Genomic DNA, 18,723 nt, shown 5'->3' with positions numbered 1-18,723 from the left:
TATTCTTTTATTTCTTCATACATTAACTTTTCCTCTGATGTCAAAGAATGATCTCTGTGCTGAGTGGGTGTGGATTATACAATGAATTCTGCACTTCTGAATATGAGAGTGAGAGATGCGATGAAGGCTGCGGAGGAAAGTTTTGCCCCTGGAGGCTTTGCAGATGCATGTGTTGTTGTTTGTTTGGTTTTTATCCTGTAGCAGGGAGGCAGGGAAGGCAGGGCAGAGGCACGAAGTGATGGAGTCAGGTCTGTTGTGAAGCACAGTGGGTCATTCTAACGAAGGTGATGTTTTCTTTAGCTTTATAGCATTTCTAATCCAGCCTCTGAAGAGCAGGAAGCTTCCTGTGGTGCTCTGCTACCTTGGGATGTCCTGGTGCCAGGCAATAGGCAGATGCATTCAGCATGAGTACATATTAATGGGGGCTCTGTGTACATGTCCCTGAGAGCAGAATACAGCCTTTGGATTGTGCTTCCTAGCAAAACTCTTGCAGAAGGGTTTTAGCAGTAGAAATCCAGTAGATCATTGCTTTTGAGCAGCAGTCTGCACAACCCACTGTGGTCACACACAGGCTGCCATGGATCTGGGACTCTCCCAGCTCAGCAACAGTCTGGAGATCTCATATGTGGCAATAATTCCCTTTTGAGCAACCCTGCTCACCCTGCTGAGGTGTTCAAAAGTCCTAGGGACGCACTTAGGTGATCAGCCAAGAAACATCTCACAACTGCTCTACGCTTGCTCCTGTCACCTTGTGGAATTGATTGGGTATGAATCCTATGTGAGACATGAGGCCACTGACTGTGGCAAACCACAAGAGCTTGTGTGGGATGTGTCTGGGCCCCTGCAAGCCGTGGGTCTTCAGTGAGGTTAGCAAACACCTCACTGGTCCTCGCTGGTGTTCCAGCTCATTGCATCAGAGCTTCTAATGACTGCAGTGGTTGCTTTCTCTTTACTGCCAGGTTAAAGGAAAAGCAACAGGGCATACAAAGAGCTTTTTCACCTCCTTGGCTTTGTGCTTTGTTATTTCTTAATCCTCTGGGATTATACACCTATGGCTCATCTAGTTTGAAAAAGACCTTCAAGATCATCAAGTCCAACCACCAACCTGACCTACCAAGAAATACCACATCCTGAAACAGTTTGTCTGGGAATCCTGAGCATAAACCAGTACGATCCCTGCCTGCCTGGCTGCTATGAGGTCGCTTTACAGCTCAGGTGACAATTTGCATTGCAGATGGACACATGTACCTGTACTTGGTTTAGGGATATAGTTTTTTAGCTGTTACCCATACTTTGGGGGTAAAATCTCCCCAGTGTCATCCACGTTTTCACTAGAACTGAAAGCGTTAATTCGGTGCACTGAAGGTGTTAAATTTGGTGTCAGTGTCAGAGACTGCTGTGAGACACAGAGGCCAGAAATAATGGCACGTGGGGACTGGTGTGTGCTGTGCTGTGAATCTCCGAGCCTGTCACCAAAGTGCTTGTGACACCAGCGGTGTGCTTTGGTAAAATAGGCGACCCTTTCCAAGTCTTTGTCCCCATTTACCTTTGCATTCTTCTAAAGAATAAGAATGCAAACATCTGTGCTTCTGCCTACTGTTTGCTCTTCTCCTCATCCCATAGGTTCAGGCGTTACTTTGTTTTTCGCACTCTACCTAAACTATCTATTTTGCACCCATTTTTCAAGTATTTCTTCCAAAAGGCATTTATCTGGATTTTCTTAAATCAAATACCTGCATGTATTTTGTTTTCAGAGTAAATATGAATTTCATTCTACTTTGATTATTGTTTAATAGCACTGGGATGTTTGGAGGCAGTGTGAATTTTGATTCAAAATGTCAGGTCTTTTTCTGAATAGCTCCTTCAACTGGAGACCTTCCCCATCAGCTCTTTCATAAAGAGAAAGGAGACAAATGGGAAGATAAGCTGACTAGGAAAGAAAGAGATATTCCTTCCCTTGACCTAGAAGCCTGGCAGGACTCTTTTTCAATGCAGTGTATTATGTAGTGGTTTTCACTATTATGCATATATTTAGCAACTGCCGCTCACCAATCTGCAAAGGGAATAGGGTGGTGAAAGATGGAATTCAAGGGAGGAAAGAAACGTAGGAGATGTTTTGTCTCTGCTTTTATATTGCAAAGATTGCACTGGAATATACACAAGAATATATCTCCATTGTAACTTGGGACTCTGTAGCTTTTATACCTTTGGCATCTCTCCATTAATATACTTCCTGGTGACATTTCTGAACAAAAAGACCACTTCAAACTGCTGTCAAGACCAATCAAAAAGCAGCTCTAATTACAAACAGAGGTAAAAAGATGCACCACGGTGCAATGAGGAATGCAGGGGCCTACCAGAGTACATATACCAAAACAGCCCTCATCCTCTAGCTAGAGAATATATACTGAGAAAGACTTTGTCTAGGAGCTGGATTTTGGGCATCTTTTAGGCAGGTTATTTTTGCTGAGGTCCTACTTCGCATACTGGCTTGTAAGTAACTTTCACTAACAAATTCCAGCATCTTGAGTGCTTGGTACCTGCTAATGCTTAGATTCCCTATTTTATAGAACTTCTGGGGGAAGGAACCTCTAAATGCTATGAGTTGTTACATACCCTGAGCATTCTTTGTTTCCTTGCCATTGTTCCCTGGCAGATTATCCAGCTTGCAGATAAATCACTCCCGTGGACATCGTGCAAGCAATATAGATGAAGAGGGTCTGGTGCAGAGTCACAGAAATGCTGCTGTTCTGCTCTTTCTGAGTCTATTTGAGTATCTTCACCCCATCTAGATCAGAACTGACTGTATATCATAACGTGACCCATAAGAATTAGTCTAATGGCTGAGTAGTCTAATGCACAGCTCCTGCTTCACCCTGCTGAGGTTCCTGGATATGTCTACAGTGTACAATTTAAGGAGTAACACTTCATGCTGGTACTTTCAACACAGCAAAGAGGATCTGGTTGCTCACTTATTCATTTTAAAATATTACAGACAGACTATGAAGACAGAACTTGGTTTCAGTGTCAGGAAAGAGAAAAAATGTTCTGCTTCAGTAGCCATGTCTCTGGGTCTCCATAAAGACAAATGGAGAAGACAAGGGAGCTTCAATTCCAGAAGGAGAAATAAAACCCTGAATCTCAGCACCGTGATATGCAACAGGAGGAAAGGCACATCTGAAAGGTATGGTAAAGCCAGACTAGATAGAAGGAAAAGAGAAAAGGGTATGAAGGTAACTGTAAGACCTTAGCTATGTAACTGATGCATGTTTATGACATAGGACAGCCATCTGAGTAAACATACAAGCCAAGAGGAAATAAAGTCAAGAAAAGATATAATTTTCAGTATAAAATATAGTTATTTAATACATGGTTGGTGGGGCATCTTAGAGCAGATCTTATTTTCTTTGTATATGCAGGTATTCAGCGTTATTTTTGAAGTTTATTGCAATGTCTTTGTTTCACCTCCCATCTGGTTAAAGGCAATTCATTGTGAATATCGAGTGCTTATTACTAGAGAATTATTCATTGGATTGAACTGAGCGTAGAGTGAATATTCAGTCATCAGTCCTCATCCCTCATCATCAGTCCTTACCTGCTGGAGTCCATCCACAACTGCAGCACAAATCCCTATGCAGGACAACTTGAAATAGCCTTTCTGGCCCAGAGGACCTGGTACAGGGGACGTATGCACAGCCTGTGACCTAACAGAGGAGTCAGCCCTTAACCAAACAAATTCAGAGAGAGGCTAAAGTAGCACAGCTTGAAATGTTGGCATTTATGATCTCTTCACTGTCTTCAGTACCGGATGTATCAGAGCAGATGAACTTTTCTGTGAAAGCCTCCATCAGCTGACTAAACCAAGTGCTTATCAGGTGCCTACTATGGATTCACTCTTCATTCTTGCAGTGGTCACAGACTGGAGAGTGAAAGCCTCCAGGTGAGCCTCCACCACAAACCTCCTGTGTTCAATGGCTTATACTGACAGTGTTTCTTCAAATATATTTTTTGTTTATATTACAATGAAATCCCACCTCACTTTATGAGGTGCTTAGTCTCTACTATAGGCTTTTAGAAGCAAAGTGTATGGCTCAAGTTAATTCTGTTCTTGGCTCTGCAGTAATCCCAGGAATGAGAATCATTTCTTAAGTTACCTACCACCCACTGCAAGAACTGTTTTTGAGTGGACACTGAAGCGACGGAGAATCCCATAACACCTGGCTATAATTTGGTGGTTGCAGCAATCAGAGGCCAAATGACCTTTCGACAACAAAAAAAAATCCAAATTTATTTTTCTTTATCAAAGTGATTATTGATTGGCTTAAGGCAAAGCTGGTGACTAACCATATGGGGATGTCTGTTACACGATTGGATTAGTGTTTGCATCTAACTGCACTCCAGCTCCAGCGTTGGGATCTATAGGAGATGATAAAGCACGATTAGCCTTGTAACCTCACTGCATGTTGTAACTCTTTAGCCACAGAGAAAAATAAAAATAAAATGGAGAAACTAAACATTGAGAAAAATAGCTATTAGCTATTATATCTAAAATGCCATTCCTTCTTTTCCTAAATTGAGAGAAGCAGTAATCAGCAACACAGAAATACCAAATGCAGATTCTTATTTAGTTCAGCTTCCTCTTCCAAATGCCTCTACTGCTAGAAGATGCAGAATCTTAAATGGTTTGGTCATTTGTCCATAAAAACTGTCAGAGAATTAGATCAAATTTCTTCCTTTCTTGGAGAAATAATAAATGGAGAATAATGGATTTTACTGACTAAAAAATATGAATTCTTGAAGACATTCTAAAGCTTTCTCCATATTCTTTCAGAAATTTGTTGCCCCCCCTTTGTTCAGTTTTTAGAAAATAATACAGGGCTGCTTTTTTCTGCTTTTGCCACATGAATGTGGAAAAAGAGATTTTAATACTGAAGAACCCCCTACCTTCTAATATATGAGACGGCTTGAGTTACTAATCCCTATTACTAGGAGCAGATGCTGATTGTCCAATTAATCAAAGCAAAACATTAGGCATTAATTACACTTAGTAACAGAATAATTGCTTAGTTTACCTAAACTGTGGTAGGAATGCTTTTTTTTTCTTTCTGAGTAGGATAAGCTTATTTAAATTATGTCACGTGCACACTCACAAAACATAATGAAAATAGATCAAAATCTGCTTTGTTTTGCACATCTAAGAGGTGAGTTGATCTGTGAAACAGGGTTAGTGGGTTGATGTGTAAGTCTAAGGAATGATTGGTCGCAGATATGTTACAGCAGAGGAGAAGATTGTTGTGATATAGGGGAAAATACTCCATAATTCTTGTGTAGAAATACTGGGAACTGTTTTTTATTTCTGCTTCCCCTGGTCGAGGCTAGAATGCTTGGGGGTTCAGCCCTTCCATTGCAGTACAGTCAGTCAAATAAACCCCCAGTGTTAGTGGAATAATTTCTCCCAACAAATAAAGCTGTAAATAACCAAAGGAATAATCTAACAGCACATTATGGTCTTTAACATACTCTATGTAAAGGTTTTTTTTTAATTTAACTTCCTTTGATGAGATGGGCATATATGTTCCACCTGGATTTTAGGCACCCTGTCTGTCCCAGTGCTGTAAAGAAAGGCTGATGTGGCCAGACCATGCCCGTGGCACCCAGAGCCATTCCAAACATAAAGGAGAGGTAACAGTTGTGTCAAGAAGATCAGAGCATGAAAGTATCTCTGTGCTAAAATAATAAAAAAAATAAATGAACAGCATTGGCCTTTCCTGTCAATAGGTTTGGAAATGCCATACCTTTCCCTGGGAAAGAATCGCTATATCCCTGGTGAATAAACAAAGCAAAAAAATAAAATAAAATATAAAATAAAATAAAATAAAATAAAATAAAATAAAATAAAATAATAAAATAAAATAAAATAAAATAAAATAAAATAAAATAAAATAAAATAAAATAAAATAAAATAAAATAAAATAAAATAAAATAAAATATGCTGTCAAGCAAAGCTTGGAAATGCTTTTGCCAGATTTCCACCTGTAGTTCTTGGAGCAAGCAGCCTAACTCAGCTTTGCTGTATTTCTTACCAGTAGCCTGTCCTATGAATGTTTGTGATATTTCAGGTATAGAAAAATGTGTCTCTTCAGTACCCTGATAAGGCATGAACCTTTTTTCATTCTCATTTAAAAGAAAAAAAGAAAGGTGGAAGTAGAGAAGTGCCTCTTTGCAGGATGCCAGGAGATGCACACAGCACTTCTTTTGCTTTTGTGGAGACCCTTTTAGGCCTTCTTGAATAACTGGCCTTAAGATAAAAAACAAAACAAAAAAACAAAATCAAAAACAAAAACAAAACAAAACAAAACAAAACAAAAACAAAACAAAACAAAACAAAACAAAACAAAACAAAACAAAAACAACAACAACAACAACAACAAAAAAAAAAACAGAAGCCCTTGTAGTGGATGCATTCTCAGAAACACATCCCGGGCATAGCAACCCAGCACTGGCATTGAGAAGCACTTGTCATGGTGAAGTTGCAGTGTCCTAAGGTGACAGGGACCGTGTCTTCCTAGCCAGGAGTAGCTGTTCCTCCTCTGCCTCTGCTGCGATTCCCAGCCATGGTCAGAGCGTCCTGTTCCTCTCGTGGAGAGCAGATGGGAGCAGCACCCAGGTCAGATGGCTCGCAGCAAGCTTCATGCTGAACTGAGCATACATATACCTGAAAAACCTAAATGTTTCTCACAATGCTTCACCAAAAAAAAAAAGCTGATGGGCAAGATAGGAACTGCTTTCCTCCAACACAGGAGAAAGGTTGTACTTCAAATGTCAAACCCTGTCATAAAACCTTCCACCAGGAAGAGGAATGGAAAGAGACAAAGTCAATGACAAGGGCTGGACATGACAGTGGAAAAGGCGGGAGGTGGTGTATGGGTGTGTTTTCACTTGGAGTCACACATGTATTGCTAAGATCACAGAATCACAGGATGGTTTGGGTTGGCAGGGACTTTACAGCCCCCTGCCAAGGGCAGGGACCCCTTGCAGGCTGCCCCCAGCACCATCCAGCCTGGCCTTGGGCACTGCCAGGGATGGGGCAGACACAGTTGCTCTGGGCAGCCTGCGCCAGGGCCTCACCACCCTCAGAATGAAGAATTTCTTCCTAATATCTAATCTAAACCTACCCTCTTTTAGTTTAAAACCATTACCCTTTGTGCTGTCACTCCATCCCCTGGCACAAAGCGCCTCCCCAGCCGTCCTTTAGCCCCTTTAGGCCCTGGCAGGCCGCTGTGAGGTCTCCCTGGAGCCTTCCCTTTTCCAGGCTGAACATCCCCAGCTCCCTCAGCCTGTCCCCACAGCAGAGGGGCTCCCTCCTCTGAACATCCTCGTGGCCTCCTCTGGACTGGCTCCAGCAGGTCCCTGTCCATGTGCTGGGGCCCCAGAGCTGGGTGCAGGGCTCCAGGTGGGGTCTCAGGAGAGCAGAGCAGAGGGGGACAATCCCCTCCCTCCCTGCTGCCCACGCTGCTGCTGGTGCAGCCCAGGACATGCGTGTCTTTCTGCAGGCACACGTTGCCGGCTCATGTTGAGCTTCTCATCCACCTCCACCCCTAGGCCCTTCTCCTCAGGGCTACTCTCAATCCATTCTCTGCCCAGCCTGGGTTTGGGTTTGGGATTGCCCCAGCCCAGGTGCAGGAGCTTGCACGTGAAAGCAAAATGTAGCTAAGTCAAATTATGATAGCTTTTTTTTTTTTTTTTTTTTTTTTTTTTTTTTTTTTTCTGAATCATTCAGTCTAATAAAGGACATTACTTCTTCTTATAGACTTTTTAGCACATAAAAAATACTAATGACAGTAATGTCATTATTAACATGGTAATTTTGATCCATTGAGAGTAGAGACGCAGGAAAACTGACTTGCCCAGAAACGTATCCAGTTCTTCAGAGGCTTAATAAAACAAATACATTTGGAGCTTGACCATTGAACTTAATAAAATAGGACTGGTCCAGAAATGGTGAAGCTGCATTTATGGTTGCTTTAATTAGAAATGTATTTAATGGCATAGATACACAAGGATGATCGTGGCTTTCCCTTCATTCAGCAGTTTGTTTAGTCTGCACTAGTGCCAGGCTTTCCTACATCCCCATGTGCTTCAGGAAGTAAGAGGCTGACAACTGAAGTGCGTATGCAAGAGGGAATGTATTGCTGTTTGTTTGTGTACATGAGCCTGCGTCTGCACGTATTTCGTTTATGGAGATAATGTTCTTGCTGCTCATGAATGCTTGAACAGCCAGGTCTGCCAGCCACAGCAGCGTGTGAGTGCTACTTATACCATGCTATAAGTATGGGCAAGAGGAACAAAGCTGAAAAGCAGTTTGTCCTTGCTTTACTTTCCAAGGCTTTGAGAAAGTACTGGCAAGCAATGTAAACCAGACACAGTTATCACTTGGTTTATTACAGAATAAACACATCATCATGTGAAATAAATCTATGATACAATAAAAAACATTGCCACTTTTGGAGAATCCTGACAACAAACTTATTTTTTTAAATCAGTTGGTACCTCTGGAGATGGTGAAGTGAATTCTGAGTCCATGAGACTGGCTCCATCCATCACAAAACCCCAATGATGCACACATCCTCCGTAAATGATGCTCTGAGTGTCCTCACATTCCTGACAGTACATCCAAGAAGCTGGCCAGACACAAGTCCTGTTCTAACGGTGTGCAAGCAGCTCGCACACAGAAATCAATTTTAGCAGAGCCTGTCAGGCTGGAGCAGCGCCTAGATCGAGTGCAGCCCACTTCACTAACAAAGAGCAGCCACTTTGGTTTGCTCCGGTCAACTCTGCAGAGGGACGACCCTGGCATTCTGGAGCACTGAGGCACAACGTGGGGCATGAAAAGATGCTTCATGCAGTGGTCAAGCCCGGCTGTGCAGGCCTGGCACTTGGCATGAAGAGGGGTTATGCAAGCAGAGGCACGCACAGGCTTAGGCATTTTGGCATCAGGACTTCCAAATTTCTTTGCTACTGTCCTTCTCAGCAATGGTTTTACTTTCTGAGCAGCAGACTTGAGCATCTCCCCTGATCACTGCCATCTAAGTCGATGTAATCGGCCACTGAGGTACCAAAAATAAGCTCCAAAAGCAGTAAGAAAGCCGAGGGCCCTGACCAGCAGCACTCAGCCACATCCTCACAGCACTGCCCAGACTTCACTGGAGCCAGCGCACAGCAGGGAGGAGATGCTGATGAGGCAAGCAAAGCATTCAGGTCAAAGAAAAGTGATTCAGCTGGAATAAACAGGGCCCGGTTGGGGATCTGCTTTCCCACCCAGTGTTCCTTCATTGTGCTTTGTGATCCTGTTCTTCTCCTGATATCCTGCCTGTTGCTTACTTCTATTTTCTTGCTTGGCTCCCCTGCCCCAGACTCCATTTAAATGCCCACCCTTGCACCGTGTTTGCAAATGCCCCTCGTCCTCCTCTGGATCTTATGACACCTGCAGTAGCTAACATTGAGTTTGGCCAACTGATACTGCCAGCTTCTTGAGAGCTCACCACCAGTAAGACTATGGGTAGCATACATAAGTTTAGTGGTTCACACCCACTCCCCCAACTTTTATTTTCTCACACAGGGGATGGAAAAAATGAAGAAGAGGCCCAAAGCTGCCTGTCTGCAGGTCCACTCCGCCTTCAGTCCCACTGTTGTTGGAGAAGATGTGATGGCAGCGTAAGAGCCTGTTTTAATCATGGTATACTGTGCACACATGTGTCATGGGGCATAATTTAATACAAACAGAATTGGCAGGGATTAAGGTTTTGTTTCTGCTCCCACTAATAAACGCCAAAATCCCCACTGACTTTACAGAAACAAAAGCAGGCCTTAGATGACCCACCACTGACATTGTAAGGATCTTCCCAAACATGGGATGCTTTGGGTACAATACACAGAGCCATATGGACGGCCTTCTTTCCACCTCCCCCAACAGCTGCTAGAAGCTGTGATGCTGACTCCAGTATGACAATAAAAATTACCCCAGCAGAGATGGCATTTACTATCTTACACATAGGCCTACACAATCTGGGGTAAGAAAGAATAAATGCATTGCGTCTGTGGTGCTAATTGCCAGTCTTCGTTTGATACCAATGATTTTTCCATAAATTTTTCTTCTATTTGCCTCTCTTTGCCTCACCAGATTTGCTCTTTCATCATCTTTCTAGACTGACATACAATTGAAAGGACATCCAGCACTTTGAAAGCTGCTGTTCTTCAGGTTTTATAAATTTCTCCCAGATTAAGCTCTTGATGACAACTCTGCTCAGAGCATGGCTTGTCAGTAACACTGATCTAGTGGAAACAGCCCGGTTTGAATTTGGTGAACGATGCCTTCCTGAAACATCCTACAAAACACAGCCAAAGAGAGGAATTCTATTTCCCACAACCACAATTTCCAAATGCCTAGTTCTTCTTTTAAGGCTTTCTTTTTCTTTTTCTTTTTCTTTTTCTTTTTCTTTTTCTTTTTCTTTTTCTTTTTCTTTTTCTTTTTCTTTTTCTTTTTCTTTTTCTTTTTCTTTTTCTTTTTCTTTTTCTTTTTCTTTTTCTTTTTTTCTTTTTTTCTTTCTCTTTCTCTCTTTTCCTTTTCCTTTTCCTTTTCCTTTTCCTTTTCCTTTTCCTTTTCCTTTTTCCTTTTTCCTTTTTTTTTTTTCTTTAAAAAATAATAATAAAAAAGCTGATATTTTATTTTTTAATGAGTCCTACAGGCTTGATGGAGCAGACTGACTGGTACCGACTGGTACGGAGTTAAGCAACCTTAACCCCCATTGGCTTCCAACTGGAAACCAAAGGTGCTCAGCATGTATGGGAAGCACTCAGGACTTTATGATCCAGCCCACCATTGTCTGCCCAGTCTTTTAAAACTGTGAAATATTTAAAGTTTGGACTCTCTCAGAATGCAGCCCTAAACAAAGCTGTACCCTGTGGGCATTTCTGCAATATACATGATAATTGCTACATACGTCTCCTAGCTATACATATGAAGTAATTCAGACCTGTGCTTGCTTTCACTGATGAAGGGAAAACAGGAAGGATTGCTCCTGAATCCATCTTTCGAGTCATAACAGCAGTGATGTGTTCCCAGCTAGGAATATTTATGCAAGGTTTACCCAGTTCTCACATACAGGGAATAAGAATGTCAAACTAGCCATTATTTAGGAGTAGCTGAGTGCGCAAAACTAAGTTTTGATCCAATATTACACAGTTCATGGAATCTCGACCATAACATCAAAATAATTTAGCAGTAATTATGTTTTCCCTTGCCAACACCAGGGTCACACTGCTCATACTTTATAACTCCACTGCAAATGCAGCTGTATGTCTTGATACTTAACCATCATTTAGTCATTTGAGTGAAGGGTTAATTATATGACTTCAGTATTTGAACTTCACCTTTCTCTCTCTTTTTAAACATGGTACATTCATTAAACTGTATACGTATTACAAGCCTCAGTGAAAGAACTTTGTAATTATAAGGACTAGGGCTTCACCTAGGGAAACTTGAGGTAAATGTTACCTACATGTATGTATAGGCACTAGGTTGTAAAAGTTATTAAGAGACATGCTCAGCATAGTATTTTTCTCTTCCCTGCTCTGTTACTGCAGAAAACCTGTTTCCTGCAGTTATTTTGCACATCTTACAAGGATCAAGGATTTTGCCAGATGTGAGTGTACACACATGACAGACAATTCAATGAAATTAACATTATAAAAGTGGAGAGTACGTTTGTAAAAGTACATTTGCTGCTCCTAACTTCATTTAGTAATTTACAAAGACAATAAATAAGCACCGACCATCAACTGTCAGCCTTGATATGATGATAATAGCAGATAACTTAACTATTTCTGAAGCTCTGGAAGAAATCACTAACCCAGCAGCACTCCCTTGTCAAAAACATCACGGTAACTGACAATGTAAGCCACAAAAGACAGAAAACAGAAATTCGAATCATTATTTTACTTTATGCCAATACTTGCAAATGATGAAAGTGCTCTGCCCAGCCTTTGACAATCTACTTTATTCCAGCAGTGTCAGCTCAGATAAGGCTCAACAAAGGGAACTGAAATACATACGCTATCCACTGGAGCATCTTTCTTTTTTTTTTTTTCCTTTTCTCTGATGTAAAATGTTCTGTGTTGAAAGACTGACACCACAATATGTGAGCTAGCTGCAAGAAACAGGCAAAGTGGAGTACGCTGCTGACAGCCTTATGCTGCTGCAAGTGTGTAATTTGCATAGTGAAAAAGCCTTAAGCCTCCGCCCTTTGCATGTGCTTTGCATCACAGAGCTGCCCAGTGTAACACTAAAGGAACTTTGCCAGCACAGGAATTCTGTTTTAGATCATGCGTGCCTTCCTCTTCCTCCCAGACCAGGACAGAGACATCAGCAGAAGGTGTGCATGGACCTCCCATAACCCAGCAAACCCTTATTGTAAAGGCACAGGAATTGCCAAGAGCTTAGGGCAAACCCACAGCTGCTTTATGGACGAAGGTAGCTGATCTGTATCTCATCATTTTCTGATTCCTCAGAAAAGAAATTTCATATGGTTGTGGGTTGCTGGCACAAAAATGTCTTGCCTACCATTACTATTTTCATGTGGATGCGTAGTCCTTGGGAATATTGACAGCCATGGAGATAAATGTTCTTTACACACCCATAGATAGTCCAACAGTTCAGATAGAAGCAACAGATTCAGATCTGACCTACCATTCCTGCTTGTGATCCTCTTGTAGGTTCGAGTGAAGTCTGCAACAACCCAATGTCCCTCAACAATCCAACCCCAAATAACATTTCTCATTATGCTACTGGGGGCTGAGAGATACTCAGTGACTGGGGTAAGGGGCAGTTTCTTCAGCTAAGGACAATACATAGTTGTAGGGCAACACAAGACAGGGAATCCAAGTGTCCCATTGATAAACACCAAGAATATCTCAGGAATATTTAAAAGAGCAGCCTGAACAATTAACCTCTTATGTGCATCTAATTATTGGCTTTTTTAATGATTCTTCAAAAAGTCACAGGAATTGGTAATTTAGGTACAACTCTGTGGACAAGTGATAACACACAATTCTTACCACACGTGGCACCAGGCACTCAGCAGACCCCAGTCACATTACTCTGTATTTCTTTGTACGTGGTGACACTGGCAGCCCCACAAGCCCCATAAGGGAAAGCCACTTTCGTAGCTCTCAGGTCCATGAAGTAAGGCTAAAGCAGGAAAACAAAAAACAAAACAAAACAAAAGGCCCCTGATGATGATTCACAAGTATTGGTTCAAGTTGGAAAAAACAAAACAAAACAAAACCTAAGCTATGTTCTGCACGTGTCTTCTTCTAACAGAGCAACAGCAGTGACAAGCAATGGGGATTGCAAGGACAGGTGACCAGGGCCTTGGTTTAACATCTCACCTTGTAGATCTCATTAATTATAAGCTGTGAGCCTCTTCCAACTGTGAGAGAGAAAGAAGCAGTTACATGTGGTAACTCCTTTAATATAAGTAGCGGTGAAACACAACTGGTCAAGCATTTGGGGCAAGACTTGGAAGGAAAAAAAAAAACACTTTAAAGTATGTATTTTATCAGGTGACATTTGTCAACCCATCCGGGATGATTTAAAGCTGTGGTGAACGCCAGTCGTACTTGGGTAATGGCTGGAATGCTTCAAAGTCTTGGCATCTCCCTGAAATGTAATGGGAATATTGCTTACAAAGGATTTTGTAGTTAAATGTTAATAAACATTTTTAGTAACTTCTGATACCCATGGCTTCTGGACATAAGCCCTTTCCATCTGTGGCGGTGAACATCACTGATCTCAGTACCATGTATTGTGTGGAAACCATAATATTAGCCAAAGATGAGCCTCAAGAAAAAGGAAAAATCAGCAAGAGCCCACCCTTAGCTGAAGGCAGTCCTGCTCCAGCAGAAGGGAACAGAAGGGATAAGAACTGCAAGCCCCAAACAGACTTTATGCACAGTCAACTACCAAGCTTCCCACCAGTCATAGCAGCTGCTTCCCTGCTAGACAGAACATTTATTTACTTAACCCTGCACTTCTTTCCCCGATTTTCCCCAACCAAAATCTCAAAGTGCTATGGAATAAAGTGTGCTGTGAAATAATACCGTGACTGCTTTTTGGATTATGGTATGATATGGAAAATACATTTATGCTATTAGAACATTTGACAGTATTTCCCCTAAGAAATTGTAACAATCAATGTATTTGCCCTTTGTATATGTTTAAACATCCTCTTCACATTGAAATGTTTTGGTGTTTAACATTCTTCTGGCAGGATCTGTTGATTTGAATGAAACCAAATACAAACTACATATTATTGTGGAGGAGAAATGATTATAGAAAAGAAGAAAATTTGGGACAAGGAAAGGTGGGGGGAAAGATTTACCTTTTCAAAGGTAATGTGTTGCAAGTGCTAAAAAGAGCATCATCTTCACATCAAATCAAGCAAGGTACAGGATTCAAGAAACAACGTGCCAAGAGGCAATTTCTCAGCAAGATGTTAGCATCAGAACAAAAGCGATGTGTCTGGAAGCAGAACTGCTGAGCTGCAAACAACCTGGGTGTGAGTCAGAGAACATTAGGACAGTGCCTGTCCACCAGGAATACAGACTTGATTGCATGTGACTTGTGTCAACTCTGGAGACATCAAGAGCAGAACATAAAAGCAAGGCAACAGATACATTTCTAAATGAGCCATTCAGCCTCTAAGGCAATGAATCTGGCAACAACTCAAGTTCCAAGAGAAATCATCAGCATTCCAGGTTTGTGTTCCATGGTTATAGCCTTCAATCCTTTTTTTTCCTTTTTTTTTTTTTTTTCCTTTTTTTTTTTTGTTTTCTTTTTTTCAGGAAAAAGGTCACTAAATCATCCTGTTTTAAATCATTAAAAGACACAATCATCTCCTTTTAGACTAGCCCATAACTTTGAAACCAGAATCCAATTGCCTGTTCAGGCTCATTAGTGTCTTTGGATCTTAATGACCCACTCAGTTGCAGTAAATGAAAAACTAATCCTTGTTTTATGCCATTGGCCGAAAAGGATTAGCCAACTCTTGCTACTCATGCAATCAGCCTTGCACCAGGGAGATTACTACCATCTAATACTGTGTCTACACATTCCAATCTGTTACAATAAGTAGCACTTAAAGCTTATTTCCTTGAAATGCTTAAGCGTATTAATGCTATAGTATAAGACTGTTTTCTTATGATGCAATGATTCTTCTACCACTGTCCCGACAGTTTGCATTTAAATATATATATATATGTGCTGTGATGCCTCTTGACTTCCAACGTTGTCTTAATTATGTTCATAGTCTTGAAATGAAAATTGAAATGGATCTTTTTTTTTTTTTTCTGTTTAGGGCCCAAAAGTGGCAGGCAAGCATGGGATACTTTTGGCACCCTACAGTAAGTCTTAACAGGTAGCTAAACATAGAGCTACTACTTATAGTTAATGTTCTCTACTCGATACCATGGGTTGTAACTTAGTTTTGTACTTTTTTTTTTTTTTTTTGTGCAATTTTTACAGCTCATTATTCTGGTTGCTCTTCTGATATTGCTTATAAAATGAGTGGATATTTCTACGAGCTGAGTCTACAGTGTGATACTATATACGATTTTTTTCTCAAAGTATTCACACAATGGTATTGTTGAAAATTTAGTATTGTGAAGAACCCATTTCATCACTATTACATGCCTCATTCATACTTGAATATTGAACATTTTTTCTGCTACAAAATGAAGGAACTCTTGTGTTTTTATCACCTTAAGAAGTATATATAATAGAACAATTTAATTTGCCCTAAAGAGTTGTGTGTATATGTTTATATCGATATATGCTGTGTGTATATGTTTTATATCGATAGACTGAGAACGAAAAGAATAAATTTGACAATTTATTGGGAAACCTGATTTTTGAGTGGAAACAGTTCAACAAATGTGCAATTTTCTATCAAAGGTGTTGTGTGAAGCCGTAAATCAGCGTAACATGAAAATAAATTATATATCCCACAACAGCTGGAAGTCATTCCAGGTAGCCTTTACCTCCTAGTTTCTAAATTAATTTTAGCATGAAACTTGTCCAGCTGTTGCATATTTGTTAGCTAAATGTGCTCTCCAGTTTATAAGCATGTTTTACATTTGGGCATCAGTAAAATTAACAGTAAAATAGTAGATGGGCCTCTGGTCAAAGTGTTACAGAAATATCACCTTACAAACTATAATGAATATTTTTTGCTGGAAGACCACTATGCATGCCAAAGGAAAGGTGGACAAATGTTCTTTGTGTTAAATCCCATTGGGAAACTGGCATCTCGATATAGGCATTATTCCTCTGGGAGAAAGAAAAATTAGGCGTGACTGTCCTCCTCTCGGCAGCAGGAGGTAAGAGCATAATTTTTTTTTTCTTCAGTGTTTAAAAATTGTACTCAACAAATTAAAAAAAGGACTTATTCAAATGTTAAGATATTTCCTACAGTTATGTATTTAACCAGAACTGATCTATAATCTTCTCTAATGCTGGCTGATGCACTAGCTGTTACGAGGAGTTTTCAGGTGACACAGTTTTCTGTGAAAATTGTAATAAAAACTTGGAGTGGTAAAGATATCAGGCCCTAAATAAACATTTACCTTCTGATTAGAGTACACACACAAGACTGAAAGCCAACCCCCTGCTCTGTTTATTTAAAAGAGTGGGTTGGTTTTTGTTTGTTTGTTTTTACTATTATTACCTTAGGGCTCAGTTACAAACCTGAACTCTGTTTTACTAGGTACAGTACAAGAGCAGAACAACAAGACAACCCCCACCTCCAAGGGTTCACAGCACCAGTAGCACCATATTACCACTTCGGAGACAGCTGCACAGCTTTTAAGAGATTACAGCTCCCCAGCTGCCATTGCTGGCATGCTGCTGGAGGCTACTGGTCTCCAGCTAAGCTGCAGTCACCTGTCCCTCACCCACAAGAGTCCAGAGTCAGCTAAGTTAGCTTTCCACACTTTCAGCAGTGATAGAAGTTAAATCTACCAACTTTACCTTGAGGAGTGAGGAACAACCACACATTTTTTCAACTTTATCTGCACCACAGGGCCAGTAATGGCAAATAACAAGTGGTAATGAACAAAGAAGCACGCTGTTCTCAACCAACCCCTGCTACGTTGACAAGAGGATCTCTACCTACACTTTTAGACCAGAGATGGGTGTAGTCAGGTGTTCGTGTAAAGGACAGTAAGAACAAAATCTTTCAGTGTGAGAAGCGTTCATTTCAGCAGCCCAGCAACATGACCACTATTGATTTTATATGCATAATAACAAGGGATTATGCAGAAACTGACAGTTTCATTTACAATGAAAAATCCCAGTACATGTTTAAAAGTAGTTCATGGTTGTAAAACTCTGAAGAGTATTCCAAATACTGTGTGGTTGCCTCTTATGAAGTAGCTTTATTTTTTATTTATTGTTATTAACAAGCCTATCCTATTTCTCTAAGTAATCATCCAGAAGGATCTTGAACTGTGGTTTCTCCCACTTCAGCCAGCAGCCTTGCAGTATACTACTGCAGTATAACCAACATCTGAGACATGGATGACAAAATTCATCAGATAACAGGAAAAGAAGGTTCAGTTATGGAATAACTGAGCCAATAAAATTGCACTTTTGGGCTTACTAAATGATCTCCGAAGATTATCTGTCAGTAGCATATCCTAACACACTATACCAAATAACACAGACAGGTTCTCAAATTTGCCTTTAGACAATTAGGTATGCAGTAAATTAGAAAAAAATGTTTTAAATAGATAAGCATGGAAGCCCATATAAAGTCCACCAAACCCATACGTGTCTTATTAGCTGGATCTCTGCAGCACTTCAATTAAGCTTCCTCAATCCATCTCCACTTTGCTTAAAAAATGCCCAACTTCCACCAATGTCCAAGCACAGGTACTGAAGGAGAAGCTGGGCTGCATGAAAATGGTCCTAAGACATTTTAGGGGTTTAGTGGATAAGAAGTAGTGGCATGAATTACAGCTCTTGGTCATTTTATTGGACAGATATTGTTAGGACAAGAGAGATGGGTTTTAAACTAAAAGAGGAGATATTTAGATTAGATTTTAGGAGCAAGTTCTTTACTCAGAGGGTGGTGAGGCACTGCTGCAGGCTGCCCAGGGAAACTGTGGATGCCCCATCCCTGAAGGCGTTCAAGGCCAGGCTGGATGGGGCTTTGAGCAGCCTGGTCTGGTGGGTGGCACCCCAATGGGGTGGAACTAGATGGTCTTTAAGATCCCTCTCAAGCCAGGGCATTCTATGATTCAGGGCTTTGTGGGTCAGCAGAGGGAAGAGAAATGCTACTCCCCTTTGGACCTTGAAGACCTTTGATTGGTGGACTCGACAGACTATAATGGTAAGATGATTTTCATCAGCCTGTTTTCACTCAGTCCATGTGCCCTCCTGACTAGTTAGTGCACCTGCAGTGTCTTCTGTGAAGTTCACTGAATAATACTGTCTTTCTTTTATTTCCTCTGCTTCCATTCCAGCATCGTGCTTGCCTGCTGTTACACAGAGTATTTACTTCAAAGTAAATTACCAAGAAACAGATATCCCTTATAAATTTATCAGGAGTTTCAAAAACTAGTCATAGGTGTTTCACATATAACAGAAACAAACAAACAAACAAAAAA

Source organism: Aythya ferina, assembly GCF_964211825.1.
Source record: "Aythya ferina genome assembly, chromosome: 5".
Taxonomy (NCBI): domain Eukaryota; kingdom Metazoa; phylum Chordata; class Aves; order Anseriformes; family Anatidae; genus Aythya; species Aythya ferina.
Note: the sequence above shows the minus strand (reverse complement) of the source record.